This window comes from Rhincodon typus, chromosome 6, assembly GCF_021869965.1.
Source record: "Rhincodon typus isolate 14 chromosome 6, sRhiTyp1.1, whole genome shotgun sequence".
Classification (NCBI taxonomy): domain Eukaryota; kingdom Metazoa; phylum Chordata; class Chondrichthyes; order Orectolobiformes; family Rhincodontidae; genus Rhincodon; species Rhincodon typus.
The window spans coordinates 19,417,416-19,435,979 of NC_063337.1; the positions used below are offsets into that span (position 1 = coordinate 19,417,416).

The window sequence follows — 18,564 nt, forward strand, 5'->3', positions numbered from 1 at the left end:
ATGATCTAGATTGGACTAATTTAGTTAGCCTCAATCACACATGGGATCATCTGGATTAGTACTGGATACTGAACTAAAAAAACCAAGGCTAGTGTTCACACTTATTTTGGTGTTAATGAGGCAGCAACTTCAGACAAAGGCCAGTTGCACAACCGAATGGCAAGCTCTCAAAGTTGCCAACTAAGTTGTGCTTCTCCACTGTTAGCTACAGAAACATCTCGCTGTCTGCCTCCGCATTGACATATATCTAATGTTACAATGCTACTGAACATGCAAGGTAGGCAAGAGTCAAATTTGACACAGAAAGTTATCTCTTGTTAGAAGAAACATAAGCACCCATTTAGCAAAAACCGAAAGAACCGTGGATGCTGTAAATCAGAAACAAAAACGGAAGTTGCTGAAAAATCTCAGCAGGAATGGCAGTATCTGTAGAAAAAAAATCAGAGTTAACGTTTCAGGTCCAGTGACCCTTCCTCAGAACTTCCTCCCCAGTTCTGAGGGTCACCGGACCTGAAACGTTAACTCTGATTTTTTTCTTCACAGATATTGCCAGACCTGCTGAGCTTTTCCAGCAACTTCCGTTTTTGTACCCATTTAACAATCTGATAACTGTTCAGTACTGCCAATCAATGTCTCCAGCATAGAAAGTAAACTATTAAAAGTCTGCAATCTTCTTCAGTCAGTAATTGGTTTTGATGATTTTAAAACATTAAATTTAGTTGAAAAAAGTTTGCTTTCTATCTCTTTCTGTCCAAACTTTCATTCAAACTCCTTATTTCTCTTTCTAGACCTGATTGAATCTGTCCATTTGAACGTACACTTTCATTCTCAGTCCATTATGCTGTTAACTTCACAACCCTTTAATATGCTTACTTGAGAACATGTATAATTTCTTGGTCTGGTCTCTCAGTTATCCTTTTACACTTCCAGCAACTTGTCACTCCAAAAAAAAAATGTAAAAAGCTAAACATGCACGTGGAAATCTAATGAGCTTGATTCAGCACATGCTGTTACACAATGTGTTACAAAAGCAAAATCTGGACTATTCTATTTTGAACAGATGTCTTTTGGCTAAATTAATCAGAAAGGTAACTATTTCTGTGCTCCATCTTTTAATGCCTATTAAATATTTATGTATAAACTCCTGGAATAAAACATGTCGCATGGTTATGAAAAATACTGAACTTGATAAAATTATAATAAGGCCTGAGAAACACAGACACAAATAAGCACTGGCTGCTGTCTCCCTCTCTCATTACTTAATGTCCACACAATTCCCCCCTCTGGCTAGTCTATGGCCTGCTGTGCTGATACATTGTACATAACCACTCATCTGGTATCATACATTGACTTGACCGGATTTCAACTCAATCTTTTCCTTGAAAGTTTGTTTTTATTTTTCATGGGGCAAAGCAGAAAATAAACTTTAAATATCATTTTTTTCACATTTGTATCAGACGATTTCTTGTTCATTTCCTGCTTGAAATGTCAATGGGCAAATAGATTTGGCCAAGTTCAGAGAGCCTCCTTTCAAATCTCACTCAAAAAATAATCCTTCTAGCTGTCAATGTGGAACAAAATGGATTTATTATGGGAGAAAAGTCTCTTTGGGTTATTATGCAACATCTCAAGCATAAAGGGTTTCTTTGATTGTGGTTTCTACTGAAAACTTTTTTGTATTCATTCATGGGATGAGGGCATCGCTGGCCAGGCAGCATTTATTGCCCATCCCTAATTGCCCAGAGGGCTGTTAAGAGTCAACCACATTGCTGTGGGTCTGAAGTCACATGAAGGCAAGACCAGGCAAGGATGGCAGTTTCCTTCCATGAAGAACATTAGTGAACCAGATGGGTTTTTCCAACAATCGGCAATGGATTCTTGGTCATCACTCGACTCTTACTTCCAGATTTTTTAAAAATGGAATTCAAATTCTACCATCTGCAGCGGCAGGATTCAAACCCAGGTTCCCAGAACATTATCTGGGTCTTTGGATTAACAGGCCAGCAATAATACCACTAGGCCATCGCCTTCTGCAATACATTGATGTTTTTTATTATAATTAACAAAAGGAAATCCCATAGCTTGGTTATAATGTTGTTAATGACCAGATGAAAATGACCTTGTGGAGGGACAGGAGTTACTGCCTCTGAAGTATATCCGAGTTGTGCAAGGGTAAAAAGGGGAGAGAACAAAATCAAACAGGACAGATAATGCCAGATCTCCTCAACTTGTCAGGCTGGAGAATTTCTAACCATGCATGCACAGCTTACAATAGTAAATGTCAGCCTTCAACTTTGTACAGAACCTGTAACAAAGAGAAGCAAGGAAAGATAAGATTGAGATAAAAGAAAGAGAAATATAAAGTGGAAAGATCATATTAAATAAATTACAAACAATTAAAATCTGAGGGAATGTGATACTGCACTTGTGAAATTAAGTTTTCAGTGTTAGAGTTTATCTAGCATTAATTAAATATTCCCAAAGTTTCAAAAAATTTATTTATACTTGAATGGACATCCAACTTTTCTGACATGTTTAGTGGGTATTCAGTAGGTAAATACAAACACATCAAGCTGTTGAATGTTTACAGTTCCAATTTCTCAACTAGGATCTGGAGGAACAGGGCATCTCAGTCAGCAAATTTGTTATTTCCTATTTAATAGTATCAGTTCAGACATCTGAGACTGGTGTTCAGTTTACTCCCTTAGAACGATGAGCACTGATAACCTCACCATTGTTCATACTGTAAAATCAGGGCTACTGAACACAGATGTCACATCCTTCTTCATTTCTTATTACCATATATCTGCACGAAAGGCAAAAGAAAGTCAAATGTATACGTAATTATATGTGAAACCATAAAACATAGCAACAAAGGTAGACTATACAGCCCATTGCGTCTACTCTACCATTAGTGAGAATATGGCTGATTGATAATCCCCAAATCCATTTTCCTGCTCATCCCCATAAACCCTTGATTCCCTTACTCAGCCTTGAATATTCCCAATGACACAACCTTGACAGCCTCTGCAGTAAAGAATTCCACAGATTCTCTGCCCTCGGAGAAGAAGTTCCTCCTCATTTACGTCTTAATTCTGTGATTCCTTATTCTAAGGGTCTCCCACAAGGAGAAACAACCTTTCTACATCTATCCTGTCAAGTCCCCCAAGAATCTTGCATGTTATTGCCTCTCACTCCTCCAAACTCCAATGAGTACAAGCCCAACTTACTCAATTTTTCTCCATAAGACAGTTTGTCTCTTCTTGGTAGAAGCTGAGTGAACCTTATCTGTCCTGTGTCCAATGCTAGTATATCTTTCCTTAGATAAGAGGCCCAGAACTGTTCACAACACACCAGCTGTGGCCTGACTATTGCCTTGAATATTTTTAGCAAAACCCTTTATACTCCATTCACAGACTGAATGGGCTAAAATGGCCTGATTCTGCTCCTATATCTTATTGTCATTCCCTTTGTAAAAAGGCCAACATTCCATTTGTCTTCCCTGTTACCTGCCGAACTGGGATGTTAGCTTTCTGTGATTCATGCATGGGCTGTTTGTTTCCTGCTGACTGCAAAATATAGCCAAATATATAGGTTGTGAAATTGATCTACACTCAAGTGTGAAATGACATTGTAGCAAATGGTGACCTGTCATTCATAGTGTATAACACTGTCATGCCAGTTTTGCTGTTTCTTTTACCTGAAAAATACTGTCAGGATTTTTAATTTCAAAAATATAAAACTGACAGTGAGAATAGATAATGAGTCTCCAAAAGTGTCTTAACTACTCTGTAAACTTCAATGGGAAGACAATTGGGACGAGCGAAAAATTGCCTGCTGATTCACTACAAAAATATTTTACAATACCAGCATAGTCTAGAATAGGATAACTACAGACCTGATGCTGGTAAAGTTTTTAAGTAATCAATAAGCTTATTGGGTGTGAAGAGTACCATAATTTTCTACTTACATAAATTGCTTACTTTGTACCTGAATTTCCTGCATCAAACTTCTATTGTGAGAATATCTATTTTTCCAAACAGACATTTCTGACCCAGGTCTTAAAAGTAATAAGTTTGGTCTTGTGCACCAATAGCACCCAACTGTATTTCTCTCTCACTGACCTTAGAGCTGTTGCTGTATCAACTAATATTTGGTTAATCCCTGTGGATATGTTTAATGGAAAGTCACATTCTCCCACTTGTTCAACCATACCATAATTCACACCTTTCTCCTACACTCTTCATCGAAAGAAGAGGTTCAAGCTGAGAAATGGAGCTGCATGGCTCCACCCCACAACACAATTTCTGTGTAAAAGGTAGATGCAGATCCGACAAGCAAGCCATTTCAGCTCTTCTTTCTATTGATCTCCCACTGAAACTACAGTGAGAGACTTGTAGGATCCCTGAGGAATTTTGGGAGTTTTTTTTGCATTATTATCTCTGATTTTATTGGGAGATGATGCACAATGGTAAGTGACTGGACAAGTAATCCAGAGGCTAAGACTCTGAGGCCATGGGTTTTGATTGCGCAGATGACACTAACTGGTAAGAATTATAAACTGGGGGAGGTGGACAGCGTGGAATAGGTGGCCGATGAGATTCAATGCAATCTAACTCCATGCCAAGCTCCAGATCACTTGACCTATATGTTCCTGTGTGGTTCAGTAACAAACTCGATGTTTACAATGCCCCTGTAAAGCACCTTGGTTCATTTACAAGCTATTCAAAACATTGCACACATACAAGTGGTTGTTATTTGTGTTGTTATGCCTTTGTTAAATTCAGGATCATTACCCTTCACATTAAAAAAAAAACTCCTGATCCCTTCTCACCCTTGTGTTGAGACCGTCTCTAGATTCTCCTTCCAATTCAAAAATCACTTCTCATTTACAACAGATGGCTTTGACCTGTAATCTCAGCCTTATGGATTGTGGCCTCCTCTACAATTCCTTCAATGATCCTTGCCCACCTTTTGAGTGCACACTAGCCATTGGAGTCCTGCACAGTACCAAATTCTGCCCAAACTTCCCACTCAAACTCCTTCAATTACTTCTTGGGAAATATCCTCCAACCAGTAGCCTCAGGAGACCCCCACCCCCATCCCCCACACTCCAGACCACTCATCAATGCTCAATGGCTCATTAATCTCAGCTCTGTGAGGCGCTTAAGAATATTTTCTATAGAAAACGTGTGCAAGCTGCTGCTGAATCTGAGTCAATTACAACCCTGTCTTTTTCTGAAGGCTAAAGTTTATAGCGTTAGTTATGACAGTTGCTTTTCACGGTATACAACACACAAGGTGCATTTAAGCGAGAGCTCCAAGTAGAAACAATGAAGGACTGATGTGCTATAACAATGCAAATAAAACTATTATAATGTACTGTATCTACAAAGCAAATATAAAACCCGTGTTAGTTAAATATTTCCTTTCTGCATATAGCTGAGGAGAGACAGTAATTTAACGTAAAGCCATTATCACACAGAATTATGACAGAAGGCAATTGTTAATTTCAGTGTTTCCTACAGACCTGCTCAACCTTAAGAATGAGGAACATGATTAGTTTGGCTACCCGCAGTAAACAAAGACTTTCCAGCACTAACCCCATAACAGATAAGCTCTTTCAAAGAACAATTTCCGATCAACAACAGCAAAGAAGTCGTCCCTTAAGGAAGATATGTGCCACATGTATGAAATGCATTGTATAAATGCTAATATTGTGCCTTACCGTGTTCTGTTCATTACCTCCAAACACTACACGAGGCAGCTTTTTGTGAAAAGAAATAGAGTCAATCCTTTCACATACTCACCATCCGAAAGCGGTTTCAGGAAAGGTCGACGTTTCGAACTGACAACTACTTCTCAAATGTGGAAGTACATTGTTAGGATCCTTCCAGTTGCCGGGCAGTTTACTCGGCTGCACAGGACAAAGGTATCACCAACATTGTGTGTACAACTCCAGCAATCCGCCAAACGATCCCGTTTCTGCCACTAGATGATTCCGTCTGAAGGAAAGCCACCACTATCCTCGTGTTGCTAGGAGACAGGGTGTTTCTGACCTGAATTCTTAGATAAGTTTGCTGTTGCCCAGGAAGGCGAAGTAGCACGCGTTGCCCTTCATTGAAATGCAACACTAGAGAGGCCGGCAAGCTGCAAATACAAAGTTCGAACCAAACGAAACTATTTCACTCCCTACTGTTACCAGACCACAGCACAGATGTTTTTGCAACTTGCACTAAAGGTCATGGTTACCATGGCCCAATTAGTGTCTCTTTTTCATGAAAATCCAGATTGCACCAGCTGATACAAACTCCCCAAGGGTTTCTCCTATTGACAGGCTATTTTCTTCCAGTCTGTACCAACGGCAACCACATTAAGTATTTTCAATTAGTGTCCTTATGCAGTCACCTTCTCTCAATAAGAGTGTACTCTAAACCACGAATATTCTTCACGGTTGCGGTTTTGCCCATTTCCATGGATGATCTGAATCCATCTCAGTGGTTAAAACAGCAATATGATGCTTCAAAGCAAGGCATCAATATCCAGTAGATCCTCTCTAAAAAGATCAATATCAGAAGCTCACCAAAATTGCATGACAGTAATGCTTGTACTAGATTGATATTTGTATAGGTGAGCAGAAAATCAGTTTACCCAGATAGAGAGCACGGCTTAGAGAATGCACAGTAAACAATAAATGCTCAACTAACCCCTGTAGATATCATAACTATATATAGAACAATTAACCCCTGAGGGAGTTACAAAACACTTGCTTAATTGAAAGATTCAAATCAAGATAGTTTTGCCCATATTTAATTATATCACTCATACAATGATAGGCACTGTTTTTAGCTTTAACTGTGTGGTGTTTTCTTTTTAATTGGCTATATTTTAGGATAAGGGGTAGCAGATTTAAAACAGAGGAGAAATTACTTGTAGAGTCATAGAGCCATACAGCACGGAGACAGACCCTTTGTCCAACCAGTCCATGTCCAACATAATCCCAAACTAAACTTGTCCCACCTGCTTTGTCCTGGCCCATATCCCTCCAAACATTTTCTATTTATGTTCTTATCTAAGAGTCTTTTAAACATTGTAACATCTGCCACTTCCTCAGGAAATTCATTCCACACACGAACCACCCTCTGTGTAAAACATTTGCCCCTCGTGTCTTTTTAAATCTCTCTTCTCTCATCTCAAACTATGCGCCTGAGTCTTGAAATTCCCCATCCTAGGGAAAAGACACCTACCATTAACCCTATCTATCCTTCTCATGATTTAATAAACCTCTATAAAATTGTGGTTGTGAATCTGTGGAATTCACTTCCCCAGAATGTGGTGGATGCTGAGTATTGAGTAAATTATACAGAGAAGATAGATTTTTAATTAGTAACGGGTTGAAGGAATATGGGGAACAGGTTGGAAAGTGGAGTTGAGGCTGAGATGAGATCAGCTGTGATCATATTAAATGGCAAAGCAGGCTCAAGGGGCTGAATTGCCTATTCCTGCACCTAGTTCTCATGTTCTTATACGTGCCATTATACTTTTAGTCAGATACGTGGAAAGTATCCAGCGTGTTTGTTCCTTCTGGAATCATGTGTGCTGTTGAATGCACAATCCACATCATAAGACTAGTTAAAATGTAAGATTCCATAGAAACATAGAATTTCTGTAGTGCGTGCATGAAATATTTTAACAAGGCCTATGTTTAAAATATTATTTTCAGTTCAAAAAAAAATTTCAAATAAAGGCTTTGTTTCTCTTTTTCCTTACTTCATCAGCCTGTTGTGTGTTGTGTGTTGAGATATAGAATATTTTTAAATTTAAGACCCCAACTACAGCATCCAGCATTAGCAGATTGGAGAGCAAAATGAGAACCCCTCTCTTCACTTCATAGAATCCCTACAGTGTGGAAACAGGCCTTTTGGCCCAACAAGTCCACACTGAACCTCAGAGCATCCCACCCAGACCCATCCCCCTATAACCCACCTAACCTACACCTCCCTGAACACTACAGGCAATTTAGCATAGCCAATCCACCTAGCCTACATACCTTTGGACTGTGGGAGGAAACCCATGCAGACATGGGGAGAATGTGCAAACTCCACACAGACAGTTGCCCAAGGGTGGAATTGAACCTGGGTCCCTGGTGCTGTGAGGCAGCAGTGCTAACCACTGAGCCACCATGCCACCCCTCAAATGCTATGCCTGTTCTGAGCAACCCTGTAAATATCAATATAGGACTGACACACTTGGCTAACATTAACCAGAATGAGGGAAGGGAATTCCTCTTTATCTCATGTAATTCACAGATTGAAATCTATTTGTTCTCAAATAGAATAATTCCAGGAGTGTTTTCTGATTTTGTTACCAGTCAATGGTAAATATTAATTATCTGTCAATGACTTATTTGCATCAAATAGAATTTATCTGTTCACACCAAATGGTGGAAATGAAAGGTGCTTATTCTGGATTACTCAGTTTGCAATGACCTCAGCTCAATTTTATTCAGCTTCTCCATCTTTGTAAATTAGCTTAGAGATCATCTTCCAGTTCTTTATAAATGTGGCTTTCAATATTTTTAGTTTATACATTTAAAGTTTGAGGCGTCATGTCAGAAACTGTAAGAATAACTGTTTCAACCAAATCATAATGAACATTGTACCACTGATCAATCTGCAAACATGCTGAATTAATTTGACTTACACTCTGGTCATGTATCCTTTGAGTCTCCTTTGTCAAATTGTGGGAATATGGGTTTTATCCCAGGCTCATGCTTGTATTGAAGCTCATGCTCTCCTGGCTCGTACTGACTCTGTTCCTCTTGTGCTTGTTCTGCTATGCCTTTTTTCCCCACTTTCCACTTTATACTTGCTTCCTTACCTGTAACAATCCTTCTCCTTCCAAATTGCTAGTCTTTGTTTCCAGATGTTGCTGATTTTTCTCTAATTCTGCAAGAGCCAAATCTAATTCCCCATTCAGAATTTTGGTGTTTGTGCCTTGGTGAGGAACATTCCTGCCTGTGATTCACAAGATCCTGGGGATGACATCCAATTCAAAACATGAGAGCAAAAATCAAAGCTGATACTCTAGAGCAAAGACTGTACTGCACTGTTGGGGGTGCTATTCTTTTGGATAAGATGTGAAATCAAGATCTTATCTTTCTGCTTGTGTAGATGTAAAGAAACACATGGCTATCCATTGAAGAAGAGCAGGGCAATGATTCTCAGTGACCTGTTAACGTTTGTCCCAAATGATAAGGAATTATTCCTGCATTTTGACTCCATGACAGTGAGGGAATGGCAATATAGTTCCATGAGAAGATGGTGTGTAATTTAGAGGGGAACTTGCAGGTGATTGTATTCCCATGCATCAGTTGCCATTATCCTTCTAGATGGGAGTGGACATGGGTTTGAAAGTGCTGTGTAAAGAGTGTTGCTGAGTTGTTGCAGTCTATCTCATAGGTTGTACATGCAGCGGTTACCATGCATTGGTGGTTGATGCTGAAGACAGTGAATGTTGAAGGTGCTGAATGGGGTGCCAATGAAGTGGGCTGCCTTGTCCTGGTTGTGTCGAGCTTGGGTGCTGTTGGCCGTACATCCATCCAGACAAGCAGAGAGTATTCAATCACACTCCTGATTTGTGCTTTGTAGATGGCTTTGAGGAGTCAGAGGTGAATTACTTACTGCAAGATTCCCAGTCTCTGGCCTGCTGTTGTAGCCACAGTACAAATATGAGTCCAGTTCAGTTTAGTTTCTCATCAATTGTAACCCCTCAGGATGTTGTTAGTGGGGAATTCAGTGATGGCTATGTAATTGATTCTTATGGGGTGATTGTTAGGTTTTTTCTTGTTGGAGTTGGTCACTGTTTGACACTTGTGTGGTGCACAGCTTGCCACTTTTAAGCCCAAGCCTGGATATCATCCAGGTATTGCTGTATTTGGACTCAGACTGTTTCACTATCTGAGGAATCATGAATAGTGCTCAACATTGTGCAATCATTAACAAATATCCCCATTTCCGACCTTACAATGGAGAGAAGGTCATTGATGAAACAGCTGAAGGTTGGGCCCAGGATACTAGCCTAAGGAACTCATGGATGATTGATCTTCAAAAACTATAACTAACTTTTAACTACTGTGTAAGGTATGATTTCAAATTGGGGAGTTGTCCCCCTGATCTCCCCTGTTCCAGTTTTGCTAGGGCTCCTTGACATCACATTCAGTCAAATGCAATTTTGATGTCAAGGGCTGTCACTCTCATCTCATGCCTGGAATTCAGCTCTTTTTTCCATGTTTAAACCAAGGCTGTAATGAGGTCAAGGGCTGAGTGGCTCTATAAGAACTCAAACTGAGTGTTAATGAGCATGCTATCATTTTGGCGAGGTAGTGGCATAGTGGAAATGTCACTGGCCTAGTAATCCAGAACTCCAGGAAAATGTTCTGGGGATATGGATTCAAATGCCACTATGGCAGACAGTGAAATTTGAACTCAATAAAAACAATCTTAAATTAAATTATAGTTGATTGTCATTAAAAATTCATCTAGTTCACTAATGTCCTTTAGGGAAGGAAATCTGCCATTCTTACTAAGTCTGGCCTACGTATAACTCTGGATCCATAACATTAACAGCTCTGGGAAATAAATGCCTAACCAATGATGTCCACATCTCATGAACAAATAAAATGCTGCATGACAGCATTGTCAATAATCATTTCCATCACTTTGCTCATGATCGAGAGTTGGCTCATATGGCAGTAATTGCCTGGGTTGGGCATGTCCTGCTGTTTGTGGGCAGAACATACGGAGGCAATTATGCTCAGTGCCAGGTAGATGTTCAGTCTGGTTATTAACACATTTACCGTTGTAGGGGTTTCCTATAACACAACAGTGACTGCATTTCATTTGCAATGAGGCATGTTGTGACATCTGGTGGTCACGTGCAGCTCAATGAAATTCAAAATACCAATATCATTTGCAGATCTTAAGTCACCTTTAGCTGCCCCTAATTGAAAGCGTTTCAGCTTTTTAAAAAAACTTTTAAGTTGTGATAATAGCACCAAAGAATACCAGAGGGTGATCTCTTACTGATTGTGACCTACATTTTTATACATACAAGTAGGATAGCAATCCATGGGACTGACCATTTATTTTTCTCAAATGTGAAGTTGTTGGAAATCATGTCAGGTGTTTACCACATTCTCATATATTCAGTCACAAAAATTGCTGGAGAAACTCAGCACGTCTGGCAACATCTGTGGAGAGAAAGTAGTGTTAGTGTTTCAAATCTAGTGAACCTTTCTCCAGTTCTGAGGAAGGGTCACTGGGCTTGAAACGTTAACTGTGCATTCTCTCCACAGATGCTGCCACCCCTGCTGAGTTTCTCCAGCAATTTCTGTTTTTATTTCAGATTTTTTTGTTTTATTTACTCAAGTATTCAATGATTGGTAACCTGAATCACAATGAAATATAGAAACTAGGAACGGGAGTGGGCCATTTGGACCTTTAGCTTGCCCTGCCATTCAATCTGATCATGCCTGATCCTCGGTCTCAAAGCCAAATTCCCACATTCCTTCCATATCCCTCGATGCCTTTAATATCTAAAAAATTATCAATCTCTTTCTTGAACAACTTAATGACTCAACTACACTACTAGATTAATTTGTTCAGCAAAACCAATTGTCACACCTATTCACAATATATAAAAGATAGTGTATAAAAACAGCACGTCATAATATGAAACTAGAAGTAGACTTTTTAAAATATTGAAGAGAAATGGCTCTTTCAATGCTGTAAAACCCCATGGCTCTCTCAGTTTAGAGAAGCAGTTTACAAGGAGTTAAAATGTTTAGCTTAAAATGTTTTTCTCACAATCTGAAAACCTGCAAAACATCTGGAGGAAATGCCATTTTGTACATTCTTAAAATATCGTCCTTTGTAAGTGAAATGCTTCATACGTCAATCTCACAAATTCATGTCACTCTCACTAAAGTTGGGAAGCTAGGCCAGCATTATTCATTCCAAAGGAAGTTTGGTATAGAATATTTGCTGAAAATAGGGGCATACTGTTAAAACTTTTCACCTTGCACTCATCAGGATTAATGCAAGAATACCAAATTTCAAATGACCACAACAAGCTACATTACAGGAGGAAAGGATGCTAATTGGTTCACAAATTGATTGGACTGGGCTTTGTCATGAAGAAAGCAACATCAGAGCAAGCCATGGTAACACCTCGGCCAATCAACTTGCACCCAGTCAGCCCTCTTTTTATCTGCACTATAAATTGTTGTGATTGTTTGAAATTTGGCTTTCTAGCATTTGTCCTGGTAAATGCAAGAAGATTAGTATCAGCTGCATTTTTTTCAGCAATATTCAAGCTCTGTGCTACGAAGCAAATATTTATGTAGAGAATTAGTTTTATGATCATTCCTAATCTTACCTAGTATGTATTTTGTTGTCCAAGTGCAGAGACCCCATACATTCCCATTGATGGTGCAAATTTGGGTGGTGTCAGTGTTGGAGATCACTAGAAGCATGAACCTAGGATTGCATACAGTCATTTTGGTGGAACATTTTATTTTGCTTTGCATGGAATTGTTAATAGATGTGAAATAAGATGCGATCCCCATTTCCCAAGTCTCACTAAGTCCTGTTCACTCATCACCTTTGTGCTCGCTCACCTACACTATTTCCCATCCATCACCATCCCAAATCTGTAATCAATATTGATCACAACTTCACATTTCCTTATTTTCGTAACTTGTTCCTACAACCTCCTAAGACCAATTCTGGCCCCTTGCGCACCCCCTTGTTTCCTTTGAAAGCATTGGCAACAATGAGCCTGAGCTATGTAATTCCCTCTTAAGACACTCAGAGAGGTTATGTATCTGCACAGACTATTGGGCCATGAGAGTTGTCTCCCCAGTTTGCACCCCATCTTTGTCCCAATGAGCCTTCAGCTCTGATGACTGCCACAATCTATCAGACTGGTCACCTCCAAGGCTGATGGCAGACACCCCACAGTTGGCAAAATGCCAGTCACTCCAAAAATGGTCCTTGTTACAGCCGGTAGTTTTGCAAATTGGTGGCCCATTTCCTTAGATTGGCAACTGCTTCACATTCAGTCCTGCCTCCAGGCAAAAGCCTTGTGTTTGGGATTGCATCAGGGAGTTGTCTTGACCTAGCTCCCCTATTTAACCAACTCTTCCACCTTCCTGCCTGTTATCTGGACGCTTCTAAGACTAAGCACAGCAAACCTTACAAAAGACAGACAATCCATTAGACCCACTGAGTGGAATTTAAGAGTCTCAGTGCTTATTGCCTACTGGCTGAAGAGATGGTGGCAAAACTGGAACAGCCCATCCCTGAGCTATCCCTGAGCCAGTCAATCATGCACTTACCTTATTGTGGTCCATGGTGTCTCCAGTGGGAATTTCCCACTTGCAGGAACTGCTGGCTAATTAGTTGCTAAAGTCCAGAGAGGTGGTTTCTTGGGGGGTCAGTCGGTGGGGGTGGGTGAGTGGAGGTGGTTATTAAACTGATTCAGTAACGTTGTTTCTCTCTCCACCGATGCTGCTCGACTGACTGAATATTCCCAAACTTTTCTGCATTTTCTGTCATGATCTACCAAGTATCTGCATAAGTAAATGTTCCTTAATTAACATATCTCTTTGTCCTTTCAGTGATATTCTAAAATTGATGCTCCTTGTCTCTGGTGGAATGATTTGGCTTAATGATTATTAGTTAACACAGGCAAGAGTTGTGCATAGGTGTTTTAAATTGTTTAAACGTAGTGAACCTGCTGTGCTACAAATCACCTGGTAACAATGGCCTCAAGGCATTCCATTGGGCAGAAAAATGTTTGTCACTAACATGGAAGTGTCATTGGCTTAGCCCAGTTAATAAACAGCAAGAAGTTTACTTCCATCCATGCAGCTTTTTGTTAACCCCTATGCTTTCCCAGCAATGGCTCCTCAAGACAGAGGAGGGACCAGTGAGCACCATGAGAGAAAATTCTGCAGTGATGCTCCTGATCTTGCTTAGAATTTTTCTGAAAGATTAGAGGAAGCTATATTTCACACACACCACTATTCCACACTGCACAGCTGAAATTAAGCCCTTTTGTTGTTTATTAACTGGGGTCAGCCTGTGATTTTTTTGTGTTAGTGACAGAATAAAAACCCAGTTTTACACACATGCCAAGAGGCCATTGTTCCCAGATGATGTATATATCACAGCAACAAAAACAAATTTGCTGGAAAAGCTCAGCAGGTCTGGCAGCATCTGTGGAGGAGAAAACAGAGTTAACGTTTCGGGTCCGGTGACCCTTCCTCAGATGCTGCCAGACCTGCTGAGCTTTTCCAGCAACTTTGTTTTTGTTCCTGATTTACAGCATCCGCAGTTCTTTTGGTTTTTATATAATCACAGCAACCTTTACCAACAGCACTACAGTAAGGGATGAAACACAGCATTAGTGCCAGTTCATGTTTTTAATCCCTACACATGTAAACAATGAAGTGGCACATTGTCTTTACATTCTACTCCACTAGGTGAGTGACTGTGACTTAAACAAACTGGTAGTTTGTGGAATATCCAATGAAGAAATCTTTATTTGTTTTATTTATATACATTATGAAGCATTACCGGAGGCCTGAAACATCAGCCTTCCTGCTCCTCTGATGCTGCTTGGCCTGCTGTGTTCATCCAGCTCCACACCTTGTTATCTCAGATTCTCCAGCATCTGCTGTTCCCACTATCTATGAAGCATTACTGCTGTGTTACATGAAACATTTCAGAAACACTGAAGATTTCAAAATTGATTTTTACAGCTGCCAGCTCTCTTAAGTCATTTACTTTGGCTTCCCAGAAAGTCAACTGTTATCTCTGTTTGCATTATGGACTTTGAGCCCATGGAACTACTCATTCATCTAAGTCAAGCTTGGGTTCACACAATGGCAAGGCTTACCTTGAAATAAATTGACTGGATGAACCTTTTGTGATAGTTCTATCGCCTTGTGGTTCAGCTAAAAATTGCATCATGTACTATCCAGCTATATTATAGGATTTTATGTTGCCACAACTACTCAACAGAAGAAGAGGTATTTCTACACACCTCTGTAATCCATAAAATAGGTGCCTTTGTGATGTTGTAATCCTTTCAGTTTATCATTAAAAACTTGCTTTTTCTGGTTAATTTTGCAATTTGTTGTGAAAAGAAAGTGATTAAATGTGGTTAGTCCAAGCGCTCCTTAAGTAAATAAAGAAACTCTGCACTGATATAGAATGTTTCAAAACCAGAAGACATCCAAAGCTAATGAAATACTTTTGAAATTTTGTGAATGTTATGATATCGGAACTAAAACAGCCAATTTGTGCATAACAAGCTTGCACAAACAGTAATGTGATAATGATGAGGTCATCTGTTTTTGTGATGCTCATTAGAGTTATAGTGTCACAGAGACATAGAGCACAGGCCCTTCAGTCCAACTTGTCCATGTCGACCAGATATCCTAACTTCACCTGGTCCCATTTGCTAGCATTTGGCCCATATTCCTCTAACCCCTTCTTATTCATATACACATCCAGATGTACTTTAAATGTTGTAATTGTACCAGCCTCCACCACATCCTCTGGCAGCTCATTCCATACACACACACCACCCTCTGCATGAAAAAGTTGCCCCCTAGGCCCCTTTCAAATCTTTCCCCTCTCACCTTAAATATATGCCCTCTAGTTTTGGACTCCCCCACCTCAGGGAAAAGACCTTGTCTGTACCCTATCTGTGCCCATCATGATTTCATAAACCTCTATATAGTCACCCCTCAACCTCTGGTGCTCCAGGGAAAATAGTCCCAACCTATTCAGCCTCTCCCTATTGCTCAAACCCTCCAACCCCGGCAACATCCTTGTAAATCTTTCCTGAACGCTTTCAAAGTTTGACAACATGTTTCCTACAGCATGGAGACCAGATCTGTATGCAGTATTCCAAAGGTGGCCTAACAAACATCCTGTACAGCCACAACATGACATCCCAACTCCCATACTCAATGCGCTGACCAATTGATTGAGGGGAAACTATTAGCCAGGACAGCAAGGATAATGCACTTGATTTTCTTTAAATAGTGCTGTGGGATTGAATATGTTCACCTGAAAGAGCAGATGGGATCTTGGGTTTAATGTCTCATCTGAAAGATAATGCCACCAATAGTGCAGCAGTCCTTCAGCACAGCAATGAAATTTTCCACTTTGCTTTTCATGCACAAAATGTGGAGTGGAATTTGAACCCAGATTCTTGTTACCCAAAGACAATTCTGCTACCAACAGAGCCATGGCTTTTTGCAGAAAACCCAACCCTGTGACTACTCATGCCCTGGAACTCCCCTGACTATCCAACCACCTACTCAATTATCCATCCCCTGAGCCACTCACCTCCTGACCTGACTACCCAAACACAACTATGCACCCTACGCTGTTCCCCGGGGATCCATCACCTTTACCCCGCCACCTCAATCTCTCAACCCCACTAAACACACACCAACCCTTAAGAATTTTAAAAGTCCACTGCAGATAGAGCTTGAGGGCACAACCTCAGAATATGAACGTTCAACCCTTCAGAACTGAGATGGGGAGGGATTTCTTCAGCCAGAGGCTGGTGAATCTGTGGAACTCAATGCCACAGAAGGCTGTCAAGGCCAATTTAATTCCGAGTTAGATAGGTTCTTGATTGGTAAAGGGATCAAAGTTTATAGTGAGAAGGCAGGAGTATGGGGTTGTAAAACATATCTGCCAGGATCGAATGGTGGAACAGACTCGCTGGGCCGAATGGTTTAATTATGCTCCTATAGTTTATGGTCTTATGGAATTTGGTTGTCAGTGTCGTGGAGAGGGGGTCTGACCCCACTGCTTGTCCTCTTTTCCACAGCTCTGCAATGACTGTGCCGGGGGATTATAGTTGTAGTAGGCACAGTGAGACCTGGCTGAAAGATTGGGAAAAGAGAGGGCTATAATTGTCAATGATGACTGTTTCTATGTCACCAGAAAATCTCAACCATATTGCTCTCCAGCTGCCTGTGGAAAAGCACCAGGACATAGAGGGTTAAATTGAGAGTCTGGCTTTCATAAACATAATTTGAATTCCCTTGAGTTTAGAGGATATTTTTATTTGTTGCTGTGATGAAAGAGAGACCAGGATTTGTTGCTCATCCCTAACTACCCTGGAGAAGGTGTTGGTGAATTGATTGGTAGTCTAATTGAGATCATTAAGCTGATAAATTCATTCATTAGGGTCCATAGAATTAAACTGACACCTCTGGTGACAGAATCCAAGTCATGGCGGCAACATCGTCCAATTAAAACTCACCGATTCGGGAGTGTGTGCAGGAAGCACTTTCCATACCAACGGGAATGCAAATCTGGAATTCATTCCATTAAAAGATGCAAAATCTGAGTCAAACTGAATATTTAAAGGCTGGAGTTGATAGGGCTTTGGTATAGGGAATTGTATCGTTGGATATGAAAGCAGTTAAATTAGAATTCAGATACATATCAGCCAACTTCTAATTTAATGACAGAACGGATTCAAGGGGCTGTCTGGTCTACTGCTGCGTTTCTACACTTTCTTCCGAGAAGAACAAAGTGTCTGATACAGATCAGTCACGGTGGATTTGAACATAAGCTGAAGCTCCTAGATGATACTAAGAACTGCTGATGCTAGAGTCAGAGATAACACAGCGTGGAGCTGGAGGAACACAGCAGGCCGGGCAGCATCAGAGGAGCAGGATAGTCGACGTTTCGGGTCGGGACCCTTCTTCAGGAGCTGAAGCTCCTACTTTGGTTCACATTGTATTTCACATCTCTAGCAGAACAGTGACAACAACCACTCTACTCTCTTCAGACTGCCCCACCTCAGGACATCATGGTCATGGAAGATGTATCGTCAAGGGGTATGGGGAGATAGTGGGAAAATGCCATGATCATATTGAATATTTTTAGAGCAGGCTTGAAGGGTTGAATGGCCTACCCTTGCTCCTAGCTGCTATGGTTCTCTGTTGTAATGTGAGCAAGCAGGCTGATTATCAATCTGTAAGTCCTTCCAATATGACAACGACAGGCATTAAGAGTGGGAGCGCTGCCTGGTCAGCCAGAGCCATGTGCTTGCCGCAGCTTCCTCATGTTAAAGGACTCCATAAACAGGTTTGTGCCATGAGCAAGTGTCATCCTCATTCTGAAGGACCACCACATATACATCACCCCATTCTGTCCTGAACTAAGACTAGCGACGATGCATTTGGCAAAAATCTTTGTTCAGCTTAACTCCACACTTGGTTGAATTCAGATTCAATCAAATTCAGCTAAACCTGAGATGGGATTTCAGGAGTATTCTTTAAAAACACAGGGAGGACATTTTGTGTTCATTAGTGTTGATTATCAGAACTTTTGGTACTTTTTTTGTACTTTATGTCAGCATCAAATGCTCCCAAGTCAGTAATAACAAAGGTATGTTCAAGATGTAGATCTTTCAACCTCCCTTGTACCAACAATCAGTTAAGAACTCCTCTGGCTATTA

The 18,564-nt window shown here is 40.4% G+C and overlaps 1 protein-coding gene across 1 annotated transcript in view; it reads right to left on the bottom strand.

Moving 5' to 3' along the window:
- LOC109932827 (CRACD-like protein) overlaps window positions 1–6,305 on the bottom strand; it is a 129,558-nt gene extending 123,253 nt beyond the window's left edge. Inside the window, exon 1 of the mRNA XM_048598193.1 lies at window positions 5,811–6,305. The gene's annotated coding sequence lies outside the window, so the exon portion shown is untranslated. The remainder of the gene's footprint in view (window positions 1–5,810) is intronic.
- Between the last annotated feature and the right edge of the window lie 12,259 nt (window positions 6,306–18,564).